Source organism: Carettochelys insculpta, chromosome 5, assembly GCF_033958435.1.
Source record: "Carettochelys insculpta isolate YL-2023 chromosome 5, ASM3395843v1, whole genome shotgun sequence".
NCBI lineage: Eukaryota > Metazoa > Chordata > Testudines > Carettochelyidae > Carettochelys > Carettochelys insculpta.
Genome location: NC_134141.1, coordinates 113,380,441 through 113,403,220, shown reverse-complemented (window position 1 = coordinate 113,403,220; position 22,780 = coordinate 113,380,441). Strand labels below are relative to the sequence as shown.

Below are 22,780 nucleotides of genomic sequence, written 5' to 3'. Positions count from 1 at the left end.
TAGCTAGAGCCAGTGGTTGTTGGCACAGTGCCTGGCTGTCTGCTGTACTGTTCTTCTGGCCGCTCTAAGTGCTTGCTGGGTACTCTGGCTCAGTGAGCGTTTGTACTCCAGAAGTGCAGCGCGCTTCTTTTCAATGACTGGAATCATCTCATCAGAGTTAGCTTTGAACCAGTCATCTTCCACTTGTGCGGCCTCAGGCGCATCCTTGGAATATCATGGAAGGACAGAGTGACCAACACCGCCATCCTCGAGCAAGCTGGAATCCCAACCAAGCACACCCTCCTCAGGCAGCATCGGCTCCGCTGGCTTGGCCACATCCACAGGATGAATGATGGAAGGATTCCAAAAGACATCTTATATGGTGAGCTATCCTCTGGCAAAAGACCTCCCAGACGCCCCCAGTTGCGCTACAAAGATGTCTGCAAGAGACACCTCAGAGAGGTAGACATTGAGCTGGACAACTGGGAAGAACTAGCAGATGACCGCAGCAGATGGAGGCAGGGGTTACACAAGGGCCTTCAGAAGGGCGAAATGAGGATCAGACAGCTAGCAGAGGAGAAGCAAGCGCACAGAAAGCACACTAAGAACTTGCCAGACACCCACCACATCTGCAAGAGATGCAGCAAGGACTGTCACTCTCGTGTGGGTCTTCATAGTCACAGTAGACGCTGTAAATGAAGTCCTCAATTGAAACTATAAAGGGTGCGATCCATAGTCTATGCAGACTGAAGGATGCCTACTAATGCAGCTTGATAGTAATTCTGACACATGGTGATGTAGAAAGATGACAACTCTGCAATCTGGTTCATTTGGAATGACTGTTAATCACGTGGGTTTTGAGACATTATATCAAAATCTGTAAATAAAATGAGCAAAGAAAAATCTAACATTGCGTCCCTTCCTGGGCCTGTATTAAATCTCAGGCAGTCTGGGAAAATATGGAGTTATTGTACCTTGTATTGGCATATGCAAATCTAGGAAAGTGTGGCTGTCTTTGTCCCTCACTTATCACTGTAGCTGAGTTTATAGTAGCTGTCAGTGAAGTTATTCCTTTGGTTCAAGAGACTTTGCTTTTGTCCAGGGTTCAATACCAGCTGACAGCAAATGATGGCTTTGGTGGATGGTGTGTGTTACATGGAAACAATGGATGCCGTTAGTGACACAGGAAGCCCTGATCCACGTTACCTCTGTGTTACACACTAGAAGAAAAAACACAGAGGTCAAATACTCATTTACTCATTCTTGCAAACTGTCAGGAGAGCGGGAGTTTACCTGAGAAAGCACTAAGTAAACATTTAAAGATCTGGCCCTGTCTGTGCAGAAAGGAGCTCTTGTCTTCCTACTTTATATGGAAATTCTTGACAATGTATGTAAGTTTATGTAAGTGGCTTTATCAAATTCTTGACCTCCCCCCCTCAGCCCTCCACCCTCTAATTTGCTCACCTTGATAATTTTTTTCTGATTTGTCCTCCTTGATTACTGTTTTTGGTTCTCTGTGCCTTAAATATTGAGTCTGTTCTGGTCTGGCTATGGTCTGAAGAAGTGGGTCTGTGCAACAAAAGCTCACCTAATAAATTATTTTGCTAGTCTTTAAAGTGCTACTTGACTGCTTTTTGTTTTGCTAGTATATAGACTAGCATGGCTCCCTCTCTGTTACCATTCAACATGCTAGGCGCTACATTTAGCCGTTTGGAAAGGAGATCCATCAACTGCATGAAAAAAATCGCCCAGATACAGACAGACATCTGTGTAAGTTTATGTGTATGTACCCTTCCACATACCTTGGTATTGAATCCTTTATAAGTAGAACAAAACGAAGTGCATCTACAATAATGTTCAGGGATTAATTTACCAAAATGTTTAGTGTACCACTGACTTGGTAGTCAGAAAAATTGCTGAGTAACCTGGGGCAAGTTGCTTCTCCTTCCAGTGCCTTAATTTCCCCATCTGTAAAACGGGGATAGAGATAACAATGTTCTTTGTAAAGTGCTTTGAAAGCTACAGAAAAAAAGTGCTTTATAAAAGGCAGATGTTATTAACTAATGGGTTTTCATGTTTCCATTAAGCAAAGAGCTTGTCAATGTAAATTCCACAACGCCAAACAGATATTGCTATTTCCTGAAATGAATGGTGCTTCATGATATTTCATTTAGCATTCTCTTTTTTCAGTTTGCACCATAATATACATCAATAATTCCTACTATATTGTACTGTTAGTGTGGGATTAGCCTCTTCTTGTCACTTCAGGGAACATGAAAATCAAAAAAGCAGACAGTTGTGTCTGATCCAGTAACGAGGCTCAGGGAAAGAGTGAGCACTAATGCTAATTTCCAGTGCCAGAGTTTTCCCTCAATATACTCCAAATGAGAAGCAGAGATAGAGAGACACTGTGTATAAATGAGACCAGAATTTCATCTGCCACATTTGTCTTTTCTGGTCACAAGTAAACATAGAGATATCATAGAACTATAGGGCTAGAAGGTACCACAGGGGTTATCTAGTCTTACGTCCTGCCAAGATGCAGGATTTCTTGTGTCTAACCCATCCAAGAAGAACATAACTCTGAGGCATTATCCTATTTTTGTATTGAGTAATACACATAAGCATGGCCTGGTGTAGCGTATTTTCATGGTGCTATTTAATGGGCACCCGATATTCCCAGAAAAATTAATTCCATAATCTCAATAACAGTGATAAAGAAATGTATATTGGTTTATACATGGCTCGCTTGTACAGTTAGTGTACGTTTTAGTGTAAATCGGGGTCCAAAGATAAAGGAAGAGGCGCTGATTAAAAAAAAGCAGTTAGCTGCTGTGTCACAATGCTTTCTTTTAATCTTTTGCATTACCATGGACTAATTGTGGTGCGTATTCTCCTTTTTCCAATTTTCAGACTCAAGTTAATTCAAAGGATTTGTTTAATACATTGGTTAGTTAGCAGGCTTTCACTCATGGCTTTTGCTGACTATCAGAGGTGACAGTCAGTTTGACTTGGAAAACTTATCCCTACCATCCTGATTGAAAACATCCACTCATGCAGCAATAACTATTAATGCTAAATCCAAAAGAGTTTGTGAGCTGCTGGTAGCTTCAGTGGATATAATGCTCATTGAAATAATTAAAGAAAGTCTGTTCCCAAACACAGAAATTGAATGCAGAACTAGGGACCCATCCCTGCAAGAGTATACACACATGCATAGCTTTTTTTCCCTTGAGTCATCCCATACCAGTCAATGATACTGCTTGGGAGGGCTGTAGTTATACATACATATACATATCTCATAGAACTGGAAGGGACCTCAAATGGTCTATCTGTTTCTCAGATAGGGCCTTAGTTCATAGCAGACAAACTGCATAAGAATTGGAGACTTTGCACTGCTCACACTCTATAAGGCTATATCTTCACTATAGAGATCTTTTGAGAGAAGGTTTTGTGGAAGAGCTCTTCTGAAAAAACTTCTTTCAAAAGAGCACATCCACGCACAGAAAAGCGGATCAAACAATCAATCTGCTCTTTTGATAGAACGTGTTCAAACATTCCTTGCTCCTTTGAAAGAATGGGCCAGGTTGAAAAATATGGCACCATGAGGACTGCTCTTTTGAAAAAAGGGTCACTGGGGCGTCTACACTCATTTGTCACCAAAAGAATCTTTTGGAAAAAGGCACTGTTCCTCACCTGGGAGAGGAAGAGGGCTGCCTGAAAAAGGACTGTGTTCTTTTTATTTCAGATTGAAAGAGCGCACTTTGTGTGTAGACATAGGTTCTTTAAAAAAGGCCCATTTTTTTCAAAAGAACTCGCTAGTGTAGACACAGCCAAAATGTAAATTTTTTGGTGTTAATACAATTAAATGTGCCTGGGGATAGTGAAAAAGCTCCTAGAATTAACAGTGCTGAAATTCCACTTTTTCTGACTGTCAGCCCCACCAAGAGATCAGGTTGCTGGGTCTAGTGGCATTATGGATGTTGCTTGACATGATCATGGATAGCTCATTGTCACTCTGCTTGGTCTTCTTGCTCCTTCCTTGTTTTGAAATTTTCAAGATTTTTGCCTGGCACAGGGTGAGAAGGCCCTATAAGAGGGTTGGGAGCACACTCCTAAGGGACATTTGAATTTTGACATATTAACACTTTCTGACCAGATAAGGCTTTGAACTTCTTCCAAACAGTTCTAGATGGCTGCAACATCACAGACATGGCAAAGCAGTGTCAGGATATGGAGCAGGCTGCTCACTCAGCCTGAAGCTTGAGAAGACGAGAATGTTGAGACTCGGACCCCAATCCAGCCAAGAATTTGTGTACATGCTTAACTCTAAGCCTGTGAGCAGTCGTACTAAGACCAAAGCTAGCACCTACTTAAGTACTTTCTTGGATCAAGACCTCCAGGTGCCAACATGAGATATCAGCTTTCAGGTAAAACAGGCAAAAACTGAAGTTAATAACCATTCTTGGTCAGTTTCAAGACGTATTAAAAATATATGACTTGACTCTGTGTTGAATTAAAAGAAAATGTAATTGCTTCATTTTTAATGCCTTTTGTGAGTAACAATGTTCTAGTTTTGCAATACATTGGATAAAGGTGAGGAAGAAAAATAAGACTTTGACCTTTAACATTTATAACCAGATATGTATATTTATCCATGAAGCTTTGCACAAGAATATTTTATGCTGGACATAGAGTTTTGCATGGAGGGGAAATTTTTGTTGCTAGTTTTAGGCTTCAGAATTGATTGATCCCAGTTATGGTCTTCCCCCATAGGGTTCATAAGTCAAACCACAAAGTTTTCCTGTGACATATGCTGGAAACTTCCAGACCCAGAAGTGAGAATTTATGTTGGATGCTTAACTTTAAAGAAGGCCTACAGTGTGGGGAGGTTAACAGGTGACAGTAAGAATAATTATTTCCACACGGAAACTTTATATGCAGAAAGCAGTCATATAATTTTGGTGATGAACATTTTTAAAGCAGATAAATATGCTTACAATTTGTTAGCATAATTACCTCAGTTTTGCATAGTATTGCACCAGTAAGTTCTTTCTCCACAGTTTAAAGATCTTAAATAATTCTACTGTAACATTAATTTCTCCCTCAGGTTTTTGGACTCTTCTCTGTAATATCTTTGCAGAACTCAGCTGGGTGCCATTAACTTCCCTGCATGATTACTGTAGTTGTATTGTGATCTATAAATGTCTCTTTGGAAAGGCTGCTTCATATCCATGTATGAAACTTAAGTTTTCCTTATGCATTTACATTTTTAGGATGGGAAAAAGTCTTCATTTTTTAAAAAACAATCAACCTCCAATACAAACTAGGCATGGGAGTGAATTATGTGCAGTTATCGATTCATTTCTCATCAAAGAGAAAACAGTCTCCTCATTCTCCCTGAATTGCATGTCTAAAAAGCAGACAATGTAGCTTCTATTAAATTTAATGTCCATATCTTGACTCTGGTAACCTTGCTTGAAACTGTTCTGTACTACAGGTTGAACCTCTCTATCCAGCATTCTCTGGTCCATCAACATCTGTGGTCCAGCATGATTTTAGTTAGCCAGACGTCCACTTATCATGGGCATGGCCCAGTTTCCCATGGTTACATAACGTTTGTTTACAGCCACCTGTCCTGGCTCTCAGTGTTCTGTGTTGTTCTTTAGTTGTAATTTACCCCTAAATGTATTCTCAAAGCCAATAACCAGTGGAAATGTTGGTAAGGCTGCTAAACAATATTGACTTCTCATGGTTCTGCAAATGCTCTGGTTTGGCCCTGGTCTGGTTGCAAGAGTGCCTCATTAGAGAAGTTCACCCTGTACAGTTACAGTCCATACCATAGCTGCCTCCCCACCCTGACACTCTGAGTGCCGCAAGTGGGGACCTGTGAACCTTAAAAAGCCCTCCAAGGTCACAGATTCCCTGACCCTGGGGAGTGGTGGCACCAGCACCCAAGTGAGAAAAACCCCCTTCAATGCAGGATGACACACCTGGGAGGTCTTCTGTGGGATAAGCCAAATTCTTACTCCTCCCTCAGCAGAGTGCTTAGACACAAAAAGCTGTAATCTCATAGCTGATCTCTCAGTCTAAGGCACAAATATATGCAGACACTTTTCTAGGACACAGGGATCAAATCAATACCTTAAAAGCAGTAATTGGTTCACAGAATTAAAGAAAAACACTCAAACATTTCAGCTGCAGTACAGAGAATTACTTCCCTGAGAGTCAGCTTAGAAGTTACAGAGTACAGGGGAAAGAAATCATTTACCAGAGCAACTCCACACCAATTTCAAAATCACGAATAACATGATCATGTCTAACTAAAAATTCTCCTTCTACTTGAATATCTATTATGAGATGGCCAGGATATTTACTGGACTCATTCCAACCTCTGAGGAGCAATCATTTCTCTCTGTCCCCTCTGCATCAGCCACACAGACCAAGACCCTCAGACTGCAATTGTCCTCAGTTCAAAAAATTTCTCTTCCTCCCATTGGCTTACCTGACTGCCCCCTGCTGAGAGCCCTCTGTAAGGGTTAACCTTTTACTGGCATTCATTCATGACAGCCCACCAGTGCTGTTGTAAGAAGAAATGGCACACACCCACAAAGCTCGGGTGCGAACTATGGATCAAAACCCCACGTGCACTTTCAGGACCTAATTCTGCTGTTAAATTCATTTTACATCTATGTAGTTGCTGTGTCTTCATTAGAGTGACTCCAATGATACCATATCTCTACAATGGACCTACTCCCAAACCTGATATCGAAACACTTTTAAAATGGAGGATAGAAATCTGGATCCAAATCAGAAACTTTGATATTTCAGAGTGCTTGATTTGGCCCGCAATAGAGAACTCTGTGACCTCTCATTCAAATCCCCACTGCTGGCTTTTGTTTAGGCCCAAGGATTGCTGGAACGTAGCTTGCAGAACAATTGTACTTGTCTTGTTAGTTTGGGGTGTTTTATTAAAAACAAACACACAACCTTCCTGTGTGCATTGTATGCTGGGTCCAGTCCAGAAATATACTCCCCAAAATGTGGCTTTTGCTTCCATTGTGGACAAAGACCCAAGTGGGCCAGCAAGCATTCAATTAATCAAAGCAGAGTAGTTTCCTCAGATTTTTTGTGTAAGAAATTAATGTGTGTACATGTGTACGTGAGGGGGAAGTGGGTGTTGCGTGTGTATTGGACCTGGTACTCAATATTTTACAGTCCTTCTGGTCTATGCAGCTTTGATCTTACTTCAGACTGATGAGGTACATCCTCTTCCCAATGAAGCCTGAAGGGATGGTTGTCTGCTTGGTCACATGACATTTTACCTCCTTGAATTACAACAAACAAACAAAACCAGAACCATCTGCCATTTACCTTTGATTCTCACAGGTCCTTCCTGCTCTCTTTTTAAAAAAATATTCTCCTTAGTGTCACAAGCCACCCCTCATGCTAGCTTCATAGGTTTTTTTTTAGCTCTCCAGATCATTTTTTGAAAAACATAAAAAACACAGAATAATTTACAGGCTTTGTAAGATGCTAAAACATCTTGAATCAACATCTAAATATCTGTCACCCTCCCACAAAAGCCCATTCTACAGAGGAGTTTATTTGCTCTGGTGTGGTTCTACACTTGGGGTATTGCCAATGTAACAGAGTTCTTGTGCAACGATGGCTTAGCCTTTTTTGAAACTACAATGACGTAGCTGCACCACTTCCAAATCCCTCTTATTTAGCAAAGGCCAAAGGCTATTTTTTCCATGATAAAAGCAGGAACTATTAGAACTATAATCCTGTCTCTACAACAAAACTCTGCCATAAAGGGGAGCCCGACAGTTTACACAGCTATAATCGGGTTTCCTGAATGGTAGATTTCAATTGTGCAGGAGCTAGTGTGTCAGCCTTCCATTTATAGAATGAGCTAGCAATTCCTGTTCTCTTTTGTATCTTATAAAAAGTACCAAATGAAAAAAGAAAAAGCATTAAAGACCTAGGAGAAAGATCCTTTATTTAGACGGGATCTTGGATAATCTGTCTTTTACTGAAGATCAAATTTAGTAGCAATTCTGAGGGACTATGTTCTTCCCTTGCCAGGGCTTAGTTTTGCTGTAATGCATATTTCCTATATTTAAGAGCTATGATTCTAAGAAGCTTTTACAAGCTCAGCTGAAGCTTTGAGAATGTCTGATTCCAAGTCACTGTCTCTTTCTGGTAAGACCAGGCTTTCAAGATGAGTAGGTAATATTATGGCATATGTTTTGGTGCACTTTATATAATCTTTTTCTCTTTTTAATGAGTTGCAGGTGTAAGACTGACACTTCTGGGGAATGAAGTGCTCCACTGAGCCACAGAACATCAATACAAGCTTCCAGACATTATCCTCCCCAGCTCAGGAAAGGAGCAATAATTTGCTACTTCTGATATTGTGAACATTTACTTCTGTAGTGTGGGTACTTGTCTTCTGAGAATTGGTCTCTGAGACCACCACAATCTTAGCCAAATGCTCATTAATGAATGTCAGTTTCCAGCCTGAGGGAGTGCTGTGGATGTGAAAGGTTTGGTATCTCACTACTGGTCCTTTGGCTTGCCCCAGAACTTACTCTCATGTGGATGGTATTTTTAAAGCTGCCTAATTCCCCTTTGGTGACTGCGTAAGACTCTCCAGCATTTTGAAGGTTTTCATTTTGGTTTTTGTACAGCGCCTCAGTGACATTAGAACTATTTTTGGGTGGAGTGCACCTCCCTGTCCCCTTTAGACCTATTGAGGTTGGGTTGCCAACTCTCCGGGACCAAACAGACTGGACTCCATTGCTGGAAATGGCATCTGGTCTGGCCAGTTCGGGAGAAGTGGCAAATCTCATTATGCCAGGTTTGGGCCACAGCTGGGTGAAGCTGCAGAGCCTTGGGTCAGTGATAGGACCCTGGGGGTGGTGTGGCCAGAGGTCTGAGGAGCCCATAGCAGGGTCAATGGGCAGTGTGACCGTGAGGGCTGGTGGAGGGCAGGATCCTGATGGTCATTGGAACCAGTGGGCAGCAGGACCCCAGGGGACTGGCAAAACCTGTGGGGCTAGTAGGTGGTAGGACCCCGAGGGCCAGCAGAGCCCACAGGGCCAATGGAACCTCCAGGACCTGGTAAAGCCTATGCAGTTGGAGGCAGAATGCAGGGGTCGGCAAAGTGCATGGAGCCAGCAGGACCCCCCTATGGCAGCTGCCCAGAGGCTGAGACCAGCAGCGGGGCTGGCCCTCAAGTGCAAGAAACCAAGGTGCTGCAGCTCTCCCCCTCCCCTCTCTGGACCCCTACTTCGTGCACCTGTGCAGCACTTACTGCAATGAGATCCTGGTATAAGGACACTTTACTATTGTTTAAATCCAGTAGTGTCACAATGCACTAGTATCACAATGCCTGAGGCTATGTCTAAACTGCAGCCTTCTGTCGGGAGCCCAAAAGTCTCCCAACAGGCCAAATCTGAGGAAAGCCGCTCCTGACAGAACTATTGGCAGGAGATATGCAAATGCGTTGTACAATTTGTGTATCTTTTGCCAACAGTTCTCGGCAATCTAGATGTAGCCCAATAGAAGATACAATCCCTACCTCAAAGAAACTAAAGTGCATTGTACATGACAGCTCCATTAATTCATTATTTTTGGAGCTATTTTGCCTTGACCGTTAAATAACATTATGGGAGGGAAGGAGAGAAAGACAATAGACTGATACAAAAAAGGATCTTCTCATGGAAGTGGAACTTGGCTTGTTTTGTTTCTCTCCCAGTCAGTACATCTGGCCACTTCTTCTCAATGATGGAATCAGAAACAAGCCCTCACATAGCCCATGACAGCCAACACTGCTTCAGCCCCTAATTTGTCATCTTGATTTTCTTCCCCTGACAGAAACAGGATAAGAAACACCCTTTTTGTAAAGGAACAGGCCACACTACATTCATGAACATTATGACATTACCCAGGGTATCATCTGAAGGGATGGACAGCTGTGTCCCCTCAGTTTTCCACACTGGGGTGCCTCTTGCACTGCTTCACTTTTGCTCTGCTCATACACAGCCTCCAGCATACAAGTCACTCCTACCTATATTGTACGGTAGGAGGGCTATAGCTAACCACCCATGAATTATGCCGGGCTCACCACCAGCAAACCCCCAGCCTCAGACTTTCCCTCCAGTCTTGTATTGCACAGCCCTCCTGGACTATGCAAGCTTATGGAACACTCACAAAGCTCCTTATCCCAAATGAAGTTTCCCATGGGCAATGGGTGAAGCTGCTGCTTTGGGATGTGACCCCGTCCACACTCCATCCTTTCTCTGCCCAGGCTCTGCACCCACTCTGTTCAGGCCCCACCCACTGTCTTCTATTAGTCTTCCTTCTCCCTTTCTGATCACCTCTTCCAGCCAATCCCTGAGCCCGAATACAGCAAATGATATTTCAAAAAAACAACACCACCAACAACAAAAAGCCACACACACTCTTCTACGAGACCTTTCTAAAGAAAGTGGAACATGTTTTCCAGGGCATACCAGATTGTGAAGACTGGATACGCATACACTACCTAATTAAAAACACTAAATTTAGGAACAAAAGTATCATTCACAGGTTTTTGGATATACCCTGAAATTTTTTCAGAGATTTATTTGCAAAACTTCATAATAAGGGCAAGTTAGCTGTCCTGCTGAATGTAACATTAAATATTATGGGACATGATGCAGCTTTTCTCAGTTTTACATTTTCTTAAACAGTATTTCTAAGCTGATTTTATATTTTAAATGCACTCTTAAGCCTTCATAAAATAATCATGTCAGTCTACTATATATTTAATGCACTGAACACAGGATTATTTTGAATTAATCAGCCAGAATGATTTAGTGTGTTCATAACAAAGTTCATTGCCTTTAGAAAAAGGGAATGCTATATTTTGTGTGAGCTTGGTAACTAGACACATGTTTATTAAACTTACCATATGTTTATCTTAAAAATATGTTTGCAAAGATTTTAGGCATAACAAAGGATTTTATATTTTACTAAGTTACTGATTTTGGTAGAGAGTTTTCTTAAAACTAGTTAACCAAATAGTCAGAAGCAAAGAAAGTGAAAATCATTTGTCCAGATATCTGGAGGAAAAGGATTGTTTTCACTTTAAGGGCTCTCATCAGCAGTGTGAAAGTAAAAAGGTTCTAGCAAGGATGGACAGAAAGGTCATGAGACTTTGGAAGCAAGTTTTTGTGTTACGGTAATTAAAATGAATACTGTAGTTTAGATAACAGTGGTCTTTTGAAGACATTATTTAAACACTTACATGTCTGAAGAGCCAAGTATTTAAGGTTAAAACTGTATACTCAGATTGTGTATCTAAACATCTATGCAAAGATTTTTTTTCATAGATGTGATTGTGTAATTTGCAGCCATAAACTAATGAAATATTTAAAGTGCATTTTTAATTAAGGACCTGTAGACGTATTACTGTAATGTAGAACTATTTTTGCCAGTAAATTCGGAAGTATGTAATTCTGGGTTGGCACATGCCTATTAAATGGCTCCATTACCACTTAATGGTTCTTTCACAGGTTCAGTGTTATACTAATAGGTCTAACTAACAGGAGTGTGGTAGTACTTTTAACTCAAGTTGACCATTTTCTCCGGGGTTGTCAGCTATAGTCATGTTAGCACAACTTCTCAGTTGCTAATACAGGTCATAGAATCAAAGGACAGGGAGGGACCTTGAGAAATCATCTAGTTCAGTCCCCTGAACTCTTTGAATTCTTATATATTATCTACCTTATCCTTGACAGGTGTTTGTCTAGGCTGCTCTTAAAACTTGCCAAAAATGGATATTCCATGAACTCCTGAGGCAATTATTCCAGAGTTTAACTACCCTGTTAGGAAATTTGCCCTAATGTCCAACCTAAACTTCCTCTTGCTAAATTTAAGCTCATTGCTTCTTGTCTTATCATCAGAGGTTAAGGAGAACCTCCTTTCTCTTTGTAATAGACTTTTATATACTTAAATACTGTTAAGTCCTCCCTTGGTGTTCTCATCACCAGACTACAACCTTTCTTTCCTCAATCTTCCCTCACAGGTCATGCTTTCTAGACATTTAATCATTTTTGTTGATCTTCTCTGAACTTTCTCCAATCTGTCCACATCATCACCACAGAGTTAAATCAAGTGGCTGGTAATCATATTAGTTTAGTTCAGGTATGGACTGCTAGACTGCAAAGCCACAGTCAACTGGACCATGTTTCCATGATTGTGTCTACAAGGCTGCACTCAGCGATGTTCCACTAGGACTTCTGGGATGTCCAATGCATTTTAGCACTGCAATAAGCTGAGATGCTTTATGCTTGTTTTCCATTGAGGTATGGGAGAATTTGATTGTCCTGCAGGACACAGAAGGAGGAATTGTCAGAAGGCGTTGGAGGACTACCTGCACTTAAGTGATTTAGCTTGTCTCTTCATGGAGAAGCGAGTGGGTTACCCATCCAACAGTAAGCAGAATACAGAATGTAGCCAAGCCATTTAGCCACAGGGCAATGAACCACAACATTCTAGAGCGGGGAAAGGGGTGTGTTTGTGTGCATCTGCAATGTGTGGTAGAGGCACATGGGGTCACAAGCACCCCTGTATTGTCCCTCACTCATGCTCACCATGAATGCTGCACCACTTCCAATGAGTACAGAGGCAGTCCTGCCCCTCCGCTGGAGTGGCACAGACTGAAAGTGCTACTCTGAGGCTGCACCAGTCCAGGAAGGAGTGGGGAGAACCTCTGCACCAAATGGAAGTGGCCTGGTGCTCCCAAGGGAAGAGGTAGGAGGGGGCAGAGCCTGGGAAATGAGTGGAACAGGGTAGGAGGGGAGGGCCATGGGCAGGGAAGGGGTGGCACATGGGAAGAGCACAGGAAGGAAGGAAAAGGGGCATGTGCATATGGCTGCCGCTGCCCCACCCAGCAATCCCTACATTGGTCACCTGTGTGTAGGAGAGAGAGAGCTGGGTTGGGGCAGCACCTAAGTAAGACTCCAACTTCACTGAAGAGTGAAAACAAGCCCTCAGTCATTCGAGGTCGTGTGAGTGTTATTTTGTAGATCACCACTAACTCAAGGGGAACTAACTGGAGTGTCAATAATTAAATTACTTCTCAGTGAAGGCATAGCCTTATAAGATAAAAAATGTGTTTCACACATAAATAAAAAGAGCATGGAACAGTTGGCTTGCACGCTCTTCAGAAACTGAGATGGGAACGGCCTCTTTGGTTGAGATTCCTTTTTTGCACAATGCCTACCCAATCGCTCTTTCCAGGAAAAATGGGAAGCAGATGCCTGTGCTATGTTGTGAGTCTTGAGGGGATAGAGCCTCTTTTTGGGATCTGATTCGTATGCCCTTTTCTGGCAGTGTGAGCATGTTTTATTTTTAACCATATTACTGATTGCAACAGTTCCTTTTGAATACCAGGTTGCATAGTAGGGGATGATCCTCTAAGAAACTCTGCAACTTTTTGGTGCATTAGAAACTGTTTTCCTTTGTTTGCACCTTCCATGTGCTTTTAGACTTCTGTACTCTCAGCTTCTGTGCCTGAGGAAGCCTCACCATTCCACCCAGCAATGCTGGGAGCTATGTAGTACAGTAAAAGCTGTGTTATCCAGCACCTTACCACCAGAAAACCCTATTAAAACTCCCAGCGCAAATCTGCAGTCTAGTAACCAGGACTATTCTACAGCCCAAGAAGTTATGCAACTGCACATTCTGCCCTCTACTGTTAGGCAAAAGAGGCAGAAGACAAATGAGCAAGCTGATAACAAAAGCAGCTTCCAGGGTGTGTCCTAAGGTCATTACAGATTCAGCCTAATCTCTTACACTTTCTACAGCTCTCCTGATAATTGATGCTGATAATAAGGACCCTGAGGTACTGCAAGATCCTCAAGTGCCTTCTGAATCAACGATAGAAGATTAAATTATGTTCAGTCTAGTTTTAGTGTTCAGTATCTTTAGTGATCTAGCTGTACATCATACACTGCCCATAGTGATATGCAGTGTCATAAGATTAAACTACTGTATAGAAAACTCTACTTGTATATGTGTAAGTGCTTCAGGAAACCACTGTACAGTCCAGATTTGATGAGCCCCTCTAGATTATTTTATACTTTATTAAATGTAATGTATTCTACTTCTTTGGAAGTTGGTATTCCACTGGTAAGTATAACTTTTAGTGGATTGAAATTTTTGACTACCTAGCACCACGACCCCTATTCTCCGCAACATTCTAGGTAACAGAAGATTCTACTATAGTTTACTCTTCAATAAAAAAAAGTCTTCAAATCACAAGCTACAGACAGATGCATCCTTTGCATCAAATGGTATGCCTTGGTCACAAACGAGGAGCTTTGGAACAGAGTAGGACAAGCATCACTCAATGTTCAAATCAAGAGAAGAAAGTGGGGATGGGTAGGCTGCACTCTCAAAAAAACATCACCCAGCATAGTCCGTCAAGCTCTCAAATGGAACCTGCAAGGAAAACGCAAAAGAGGAAGACCTCAGACAACATGGAGAAGATCTACTGAGACTGAAGGACAACAACTAGGATTACATTTTATCATTATTTCTTCTTATCTTTATTTGGTAGCGTCTATATTCATAGACTAGAACTCAGAACTTTGCACATACTTACTATACAGGTGAATTCCCTTTACTATTATCTAAATGCATTCATATTAAGAAAAATTTTAGTTACTACCACCCCACTGAGGAAACAATATTGCAGTTTTCTGTTAGGCTAACTGGGTCCTAATTAAGCATCTCCTGAGTTTAATATAATTATAATGATGTATGTTCTTTAAATAAAATGTCTAAGGTCCTTGGAGCACCTCATAGCAGTGAGAGATTTGGGTTCAACTACAAGCTCAGTGACCGATTTCTAGAACATAGTTAGCAAGTCATTTAACTCTCTATGCCTCAGTTTCTCTATTGGGAGAACAATGGCATTACTGCTTATCTGTCTTTGTAAATCTGTCTCCAAGCTGTGGATGAAGAGTGCGGGGCAAATGGTAGTTGTTGATAAATTATTAGATGATTGGCTCATTATGTTTTACAGACTATAACTAGAAACATAATGAGATTACAGTATGTCAAAGAGGGAATACCACCTTATTCTTTCCTGAGCACATGGGAATAAGAAAATACATTAGACTGCCAAGAACCTCACATGTACGTGTGGTAGGGAGGTCAGAGATTAAGACGTTTTGGCTATGTCTACACTACATTCCCCTCTCAAAAGGGGAATGCAAATGAGGGAGATTGAAAATGCAAATGAAGCGCTGATTTACAAATCTTGCACTTCATTTGCATAATCTTGCGCAATTGAGTTTTCAGAAGAGACTTTTTTGAAAACAAAAACAGGTGTGTTGACAGGGTTCCTTCGAAAGTAAACCCCATTTTTGAAAGAACCCTTTTTCCTATTTTGTTTCATGAAGAAGGGTTCTTTCGAAAACTGGGTTTACTTTCAAAGGAACCCTGTATACATGACTGGTTTGCTTTTGAAAAAGTCTCTTCTGAAAATGTGATTGTGCAAGATTATGCAAATGAAGCATAAGATTTATAAATCAGTGCTTCATTTGCATTTCCTATCTCCCTTATTTGCATTCCCCTTTCAAAAGGGGAATATATTGTAGACGTAACCTTTCTGAGGTGCTTTCTTCAGGGGGGAAAAAAACCCTGGTTGCATCCATTTGATTCCACACTCCCTCACTTGTGCATGCAAGTGGGAATTTGGGTGCCAAAGATGTGCAGTGTTAACCAAGATGGTCAGTGTGCATTGCCTGTTCTATTCATTCCATTGACACATCTAGCACAAAACACCGTTGGAAGACAGAATACAGTCAACTCATATACAGCAGCCCCGGAACTGTGATGTTGCCAGATATTCAAATATTCTGGATAATAGAGAGGTATAACTAGCAATGCATAACACTAAAGTAAAACAAGATTAGATATTAAGAAACGAAAATGTATGCAGAATACTTTATTTACTAACACTCACAGCATTGTACACTAAACTTATACTGTATTTTCTGTACAAAATGAAAAAAAACAGTCCTGTAGCGCTTTGAAGACTAACAAAATTATTTATTAGGTGATGATCAGGACTGCTTTTTTGTTTTGTGAAGATACAGACTAACACGGCTACCTCTATTTGCTGTATTTATTTGTATTTACTTACACTATAATATCCTTATGGAAAACATAACTAAAATTTACTTAGGGTTAAAATGCCAGTTGTTTGAGAGTTCTGGATGGTAGACTGCTGGCTATAAAAGAGTTTGCTGTACTAGGCCAGATGGACCACTGGTCTGACACAATATGGCTAGTCTTAAGGACAGGGTCACCTAACTTTTTTTTGTTTTTGTAGAAACAGATTAACAATATTTGGCCAAAAGTCTGCAATGTTTAAAATAAGGGCTTGTCTACACTTAACTCAGCAGCAGCTGTTGAGCTGCAGTGCTTCAGTGAAGACACTCTCTCCCTGAGAGGCGGTAGCTAGACTGACTGGAAAATTGTCCCCTGACCTACTGCTGTTTTTGCTGTGAGACAGTCGGTTCAACTGTGTTGCTCAGGAGTGTGGATTTCCTACGCGCCTGACTGATGGAGTTACGTAGACCTAGTTTCCTGGTGTGGACCTGACCTAAGTAAATAGTACCCTCCAGGGCTGTTTGTATGACTTAGCAGAATGGGGTCAGTAATGGGTGATATCAATAGGCAGAGATTACCACTATGACTTAGAGATCATTTATTCAAGCCTATACAATATGAGGCCTAATCTTGTGCTGGTAATTCTCTCTCAAGCCCCTACATGCCTGCTCACACATCTATGGGTGGGTCACTATGTTCTGCTTTGATGCTTCTGCTCTGTGCATATGTGGGACTCCCAAGGGAGATAGGAAATTGTTCCTTGTAATCTCATTTGAGAAAAAAAAAAAGCCGGTAAGACTCACAGGAATTTGCTGACTATCTTCTGTTTGTCTGGGTTTGAATTGCCTTCCTCATATCAGTTACTCTGGCTCCTTAGGCTTGCTTAACTTGCGTGGGTGACACGTATTTCACAGATAATAACAAGAATTGGCCTTGGTAACTTAGGCGCAATAATTTTCCCAAGAATGAGCTCTTAACATTTCCCTGCCCTCCCTGAGCTGACCTTTGAGCATCCGTAGTGCCACTTTCCTTTGTAACATGCAGTTTAAAAATAATTGTGCATTATTGCCTCATACCTCTTAAAATCAGGCCCAGCATGTTAATTCAGGCAGCTAAAATTGGAGGCACTGGAAAACAATGGTGGTATTGTTAGCAGGGTCGCTCCGTGGCCAGCATGCCCAAGCATGGGGTAGATTTTTCGGGTTTGCCACTCCCTGTCAATGGTCACATTGCACCCTTTCATGACTTGGCCCTCTGGCCAGATTGTTTATAGTCCTATTACTTACAGGGTAACATAGGGTTCAGTAAAGCAGAGCTCTAATGATCCTGTCCCAGACTTTCATTCCCACCCTGGGGTCGATAGTCCTCTTCCTCTTCCATGTCAGGGGTTTTTGCCTCCCCTAGGGGGATCTAGGCTATCCTATTCCTCTGGGTTCCAGCCAGGGACCTTGTAAGTAAACAGCTGGGTTCCATAGTCTCACTGCTGTTTTCTTGCCCCACTTCCTACTTTCAGCCTGACAGTGAACCTGGTCAGGTTTGGTATCAGAGTGCAGCCACTTGCAGAGCGAACCTTTTCCAGCTCTGCGGAGGTCTCCTCCAGTGTTCCCTGTAAGCTGAGCACTTGGGCAGCCATCCAGGAGAGATTTTGGTGCCCAGCTGAAAAGCAGAGAGCCTCCAGCCAGCAGCAGCATGTGCTTCTATTGGTGGTGCACATCCACCCAGGCCTTGGTGCACATAACAAAATTTATTCTGTCCATGGATGGAAAAAATTAGAGGGAATCCTGGGACCTCTCCTCCTCACTGCTGGAGTTCTCCTCTCATAAAGGTTTTCATTTCTGGGAGCACAGTTGTCTCTCCCAGCTGGGGAAACAACTCTTCTGCCCAGTAAACCACATAGGAGCAGCCTTGATGAGGTAATACACCCCATCACTGTCACACAGGTTGGAGTCCCCCTTAACTCTCCTTCTGTAGGCATTCCATGGACACTGCAAGGCTTTTTCCTGATTTGGTAACATGGCTACTAGACAGTGCAGTCACAGCTGGACTGCAAGGCTGACTCACGTAGGGCAACCAAAGTGTGAAATTTTCACTTTTCTTCTATATTGTGGTAGCACCTGGGAGTCCCATTCTTGGGCCAGGACCTTATTGCATTGCAAACTGTACAGATACACACCACCAGATGAAAGGATAGTCTCTGCCCCAGTGAGGTTACAATCTAAGCATCAGACCAGAGATAGCCAGTAGATACAGGCATATACAGAGGGAGCACAAGGAAACAGTGAAACAGTAATGGCCTGCGTAGGCTGTGGCCTCAGCTCACAAGCTGCCGAATCGTACAAAACTGAACACCCATGTCCTGCTCCTTCGCCAAGTCTCTGCCCTCAGCTTGCTCCATCTCTCTTCCCTCTCCTCTGGCAGGGGCAGTGGTTGGGGTATGAGAGAGGGGTGAAGGCTCTGGCTGGAGGTGCAGAGTCTGGGCTGGGGCGAGGGATGTGGAGTTGGGGTGCAGAAGAGGGCTCAGGACTGTGGTGGGTGTGGGGCTGTATATGGGGATTCTGGGAGGGAGTTTGGGTGCAGGAGAGGGTTGAGGATGCAGTGTCCTGGAAGTACCTACAATGACTCCCAGGAAGTGGCCTGCACATCCTTGAGGCCTTTGTGTGTAAGAGCAGCCAGTGGGATGGTCTGCCCAATGCACTTCTGGCTGCAGGTGCTGCTCCCACACATCCCATCGGTTGCTGTTCCCAGCCCATGGGAGCTGTGGAGGTAGCACTGAGGATGGAAGAAATGTGCAGCACATCCCTGTGCCTAGGGGTTGAAGGGGCCTGGCAACTGGTCCTGGGAGCTACACAGAGCCAGGGCAGGTAGGGAGCCTGCCTTAGCCTCAGGCCCTCACTGTGCCGCCAACGGGACTTTTAATGAAAACCAGATGTCTGGCAACCTGAGTGAACCTGGCTGCAGTCACTGGCATTAGTGGATACTAGTCTCAGTCACGTGAGGGGATGCCAACCTTTGTGACCCTGACACATGTCAAGCTGCTGGGGGGCTGTGAACAGAACCAAGTCACACTCCTGTGTGTCACACCTTCAGTACAACTCTGCACACCCCCCAACAGATGAATTCTTGTCCCTGGGTGGAGGGCTGGCTTATGGCTGCCTTCGCCTTTGCTGGCTAGAGGTCATTCACCATCATGTCTCTGAACCGGTCAAGAGAGCAAGACAGTGGTTCCCAGACTTCTGAGCTGGTGACGTCTTTCACATAACAAGCCTCTGATCACAGGCCCTTCCTGCATAAGTTAAAACCCTTTTTTATATACACTTGAATATCCCTGTTCCAGGAACACCCACCTTACAGACCCTGGTGAGGGAGGAGGAGGCAGCTCCGTGAGCTGCCACTCACTCTTTCCCCCAGCAGATGGAATACCAGTGCAGCAACATGCTGGTCCTGAGGCTCTTCCCTGGTGCTCCCATAGCATGGGGGAGGGGAGGACATGGAGTCCTATGTGTCTCTGGGAGAGAGGTGCCATGTAAGAGCCCCACCCTCCAGTCTTCACATGCCCTGTCCCTGCAACACTCTCCCTGGCCCAGGCATTATTTAATCTGGCATAACCTGCTCCCCAGTGTGTTTAACACCATTCTAAAGGCGGATGCAAAGCGGGATTTGGGGTGAAAGCTGACAGCTCATGTCATAACCTAGCAACTCCCAAGGGGCCCGGACACTAGTTTGAGGAACCCTGGGGTAGAAGCCTACTTGTGATTTTAGTGTTCCCCTTCACAGCCCTGGTTCAGGAGCTCATCACGATTCGACAGCTAAAGTCACAAGAACCCTAGCAGGTGCTTAAATGGTCTGCTGGGTTCTGGCCTGCCTGCCTCGTTGCCTCAGATCCAAGACCGCAGGGGTCTCCACCAGCAGGCTCCCTGGGGCCCTGCAGCACAGGAGTTGATCATACCTTGATGGAGCTACTGTCAGCTGGGCTTGCTAACACAGTTGGTTAGCATGGCTTTCAGCTGCATTACCACTATTTTCAAAACACAGCAGCATGAGCTAATACGGTTAGGGCCTCTGATGTGCCTATTGAGGCTGTTCATCACCATGTGGTTCCCTTTAGAGTGACAGACTGCAGATGTGGAGGATTTTTTCTTTTATTGCCCTCTTTTAGCTAAGCGTTAGCTTTCCGTGTTAGCCCTGAATGATATTTTTCATACTGCGTGAAGAAGGATAAATCATCCCAGTGGAGAGCACAGTCACTCTGCCATTATTGTCCCCTTCGCCTTCCCTCCTAGCTTGAACACTTTTCATTTGTTCATCAAATTAAGCCCTCTGAATCTCTCTTGTGAGCAACAGGTGCATTAGTTTAAGTATATGCTAACTGCTGATAACCAACGCTAAGCCTCAGAACAGGGACAGGAAATATTAATTTTACAATTGCAGGCAAAGAGGAATTGACTGGTATTAAAGCAGAGAGAAAGGCAACTAGCTTTTACAGGGACCCAGGCACCAAAAGAAGGGAAGGAAAAATAGGAACAGGTTAACCACAGAATCACAGGAACATGGACTGGAAAGGCTGCCAAGAGGTCATCTAGTCCATCTCAGAAAGCAAAGGCAGGATTAAGTATATCTTTGTAAATAGGATACAGGCATCCATGGGATAGCCAAGTGGATTTTGATCACTTTTTAGGATTTTTGTAGTCAGTTGTGGTTCTAAGATGGGTAGGAAGGTAGGTTTCTGGTCTTTCAGAGCACGGCAGTTCCTGACTCAACATTCTTCAACTTGGCGACTCTTTCCCCTCCCTTATCCTGTGTTTCTGCCAGCTGCTTCCTATTACCAACTCCTTCAGACCAGGAATGATTGGCAGTGAACGCTTGCCAGCTCATTCTGAGGGTTCCTACAGTGTAGAACTGTGATGGGCAACCTACGGCCTGTGGACTACACACAGCTTGTCAAGGTAAGCTGCTGGCAGGCTGCCAGACACGTTGTTTACATTGCATTCAAAGGGTAAGGAAAACCACAGCTCCCTTTGGCTGCAGTTACCTGGGGCAGTTCTTGTAAGTGACCTGCCCCCTGCATCAGTGGTTCTTAGGAGGAGGGTCAGGAGTCTCTATGTGCCACCTGCCCACAGGCGCCACCCCTGCAGATCTCATTGGCTGCCGAGGTGTTTGGGGCAGTGGCAGCACACGCAGAACACCCCCACCCCTGCTCAGGGGATGAAGGGACATACCCGCAACCACCTCTGAATTTGCAAGTGGTGTGGAGTGAGAGGGCAGGAAGCTGCTTTAACCCTGCTGTGCTGCTGGTGACGGTGGTGGTTGTGGGCATCAGATGGGGTTGGATGAGGCACGGGGGCAGATGGGCAGGGGTGGAAGGTGGGACTGGAGGAAACACCCAGTCCAGAACTTTGGTGGAGCCAGGCCCCCATGCTCTCATATTGGTAGAGCACAGGCACTATGGGTCTATATTACTTGCTGCCTGTGCTCCCTTCTGAAGAGAGATTAAACCTCTCACCCCCTGACCTCAGGCAGCCCTGCTGGTTCTCTGTGCATTTCATTACCCAGTTGAACATTGCTCCTTTGTTTCCAAGATCCCCATGGACTTTATTTTTTTCTGTTTATAACATGTATTAATAACCAGCCTGATCCAGCTTCTCTCACAGCCCTTTCTGCTCTGTCTTTCTCTACTCCCTCACCTCAACACAGCGTCACCTCATCCTTGTCACATCCCGCAAACTAGCCACTCCTGCTCACGCTCACGTTTCTCTGCTTCATTGACTTTCCATCTTGTTCCAAACCTCAGCAGAAGAGTGTCCTTCACCACTGTGCCTATGCCTCTTCCTAGCAGAATGTCAAAGGAAATGATCTGATATTTAGCACTGTTTTATTCAATTCTGTATTGCACAACACAATTGGTATGAAAGAAGTTATTCGGCTACACTTGTTGGAACAGGCACTGTTACCTAGTGGATAAAGCACAGCACTAGGACTTAGGAGACCACATTCTGATTTATGAAGCAGGCCAATGGCAGAGCTGGGAATGGTTTACCTACGTGCCTTCACTTCCCCATCTGTAAAATGGGGATAGTGATGCTGGCTTCCTTTAAGTGTTTTGAGATATTCTGATAGAGAGTGCTGTACAAGAACTAGGTAGTCCATAAATCCAGATCTTTTGCTGGATTATCTTGTTTCTGGAAGAGCACTGGGTTTAATGCCCTTATCTTTGTTTAGCTGTAATTCAGTTTTAATACTTTTGATCCAAATTAAACCCATTATATGGAGTAAATATGGAGTCACTCCATTAAGCTGAATTACATTAAAGTTCAGATTTGCCTTTGTTTAACCGATATCAAAATCTGTCTATGTGTGAGCTAGTCTGCTTACCTGAAACCTGATCCTGCAAAGACAACAGAGGCTGAGAGCATGCGACGGCTTGTACTATTTGGCTTATAATAGCTACCGTATTTGCTTACACTCTATTACATGTATTTCTATGTCAGCTAACCTTGCAGCATCTGGCCATTTCAAATACATTACTGTTGCCAAACTCATTGCTTTCTCAAGTGATTTCCGAAACCTACAGGATGGAAGATGCTTGAGAAAGCCAGCCAGTATTCTCCGCATCCCTTGACAGCAG

The 22,780-nt window shown here is 43.4% G+C and overlaps 1 long non-coding RNA gene across 1 annotated transcript in view; it reads left to right on the top strand.

Annotated features, from left to right (window-relative positions):
- The window catches only part of LOC142013245 (uncharacterized), a 46,481-nt gene extending 42,218 nt beyond the window's left edge, over window positions 1–4,263 (top strand). The window contains exon 3 of the long non-coding RNA XR_012645591.1: window positions 4,166–4,263. This is a non-coding gene — a long non-coding RNA (uncharacterized LOC142013245). The remainder of the gene's footprint in view (window positions 1–4,165) is intronic.
- Window positions 4,264–22,780: the final 18,517 nt, after the last annotated feature.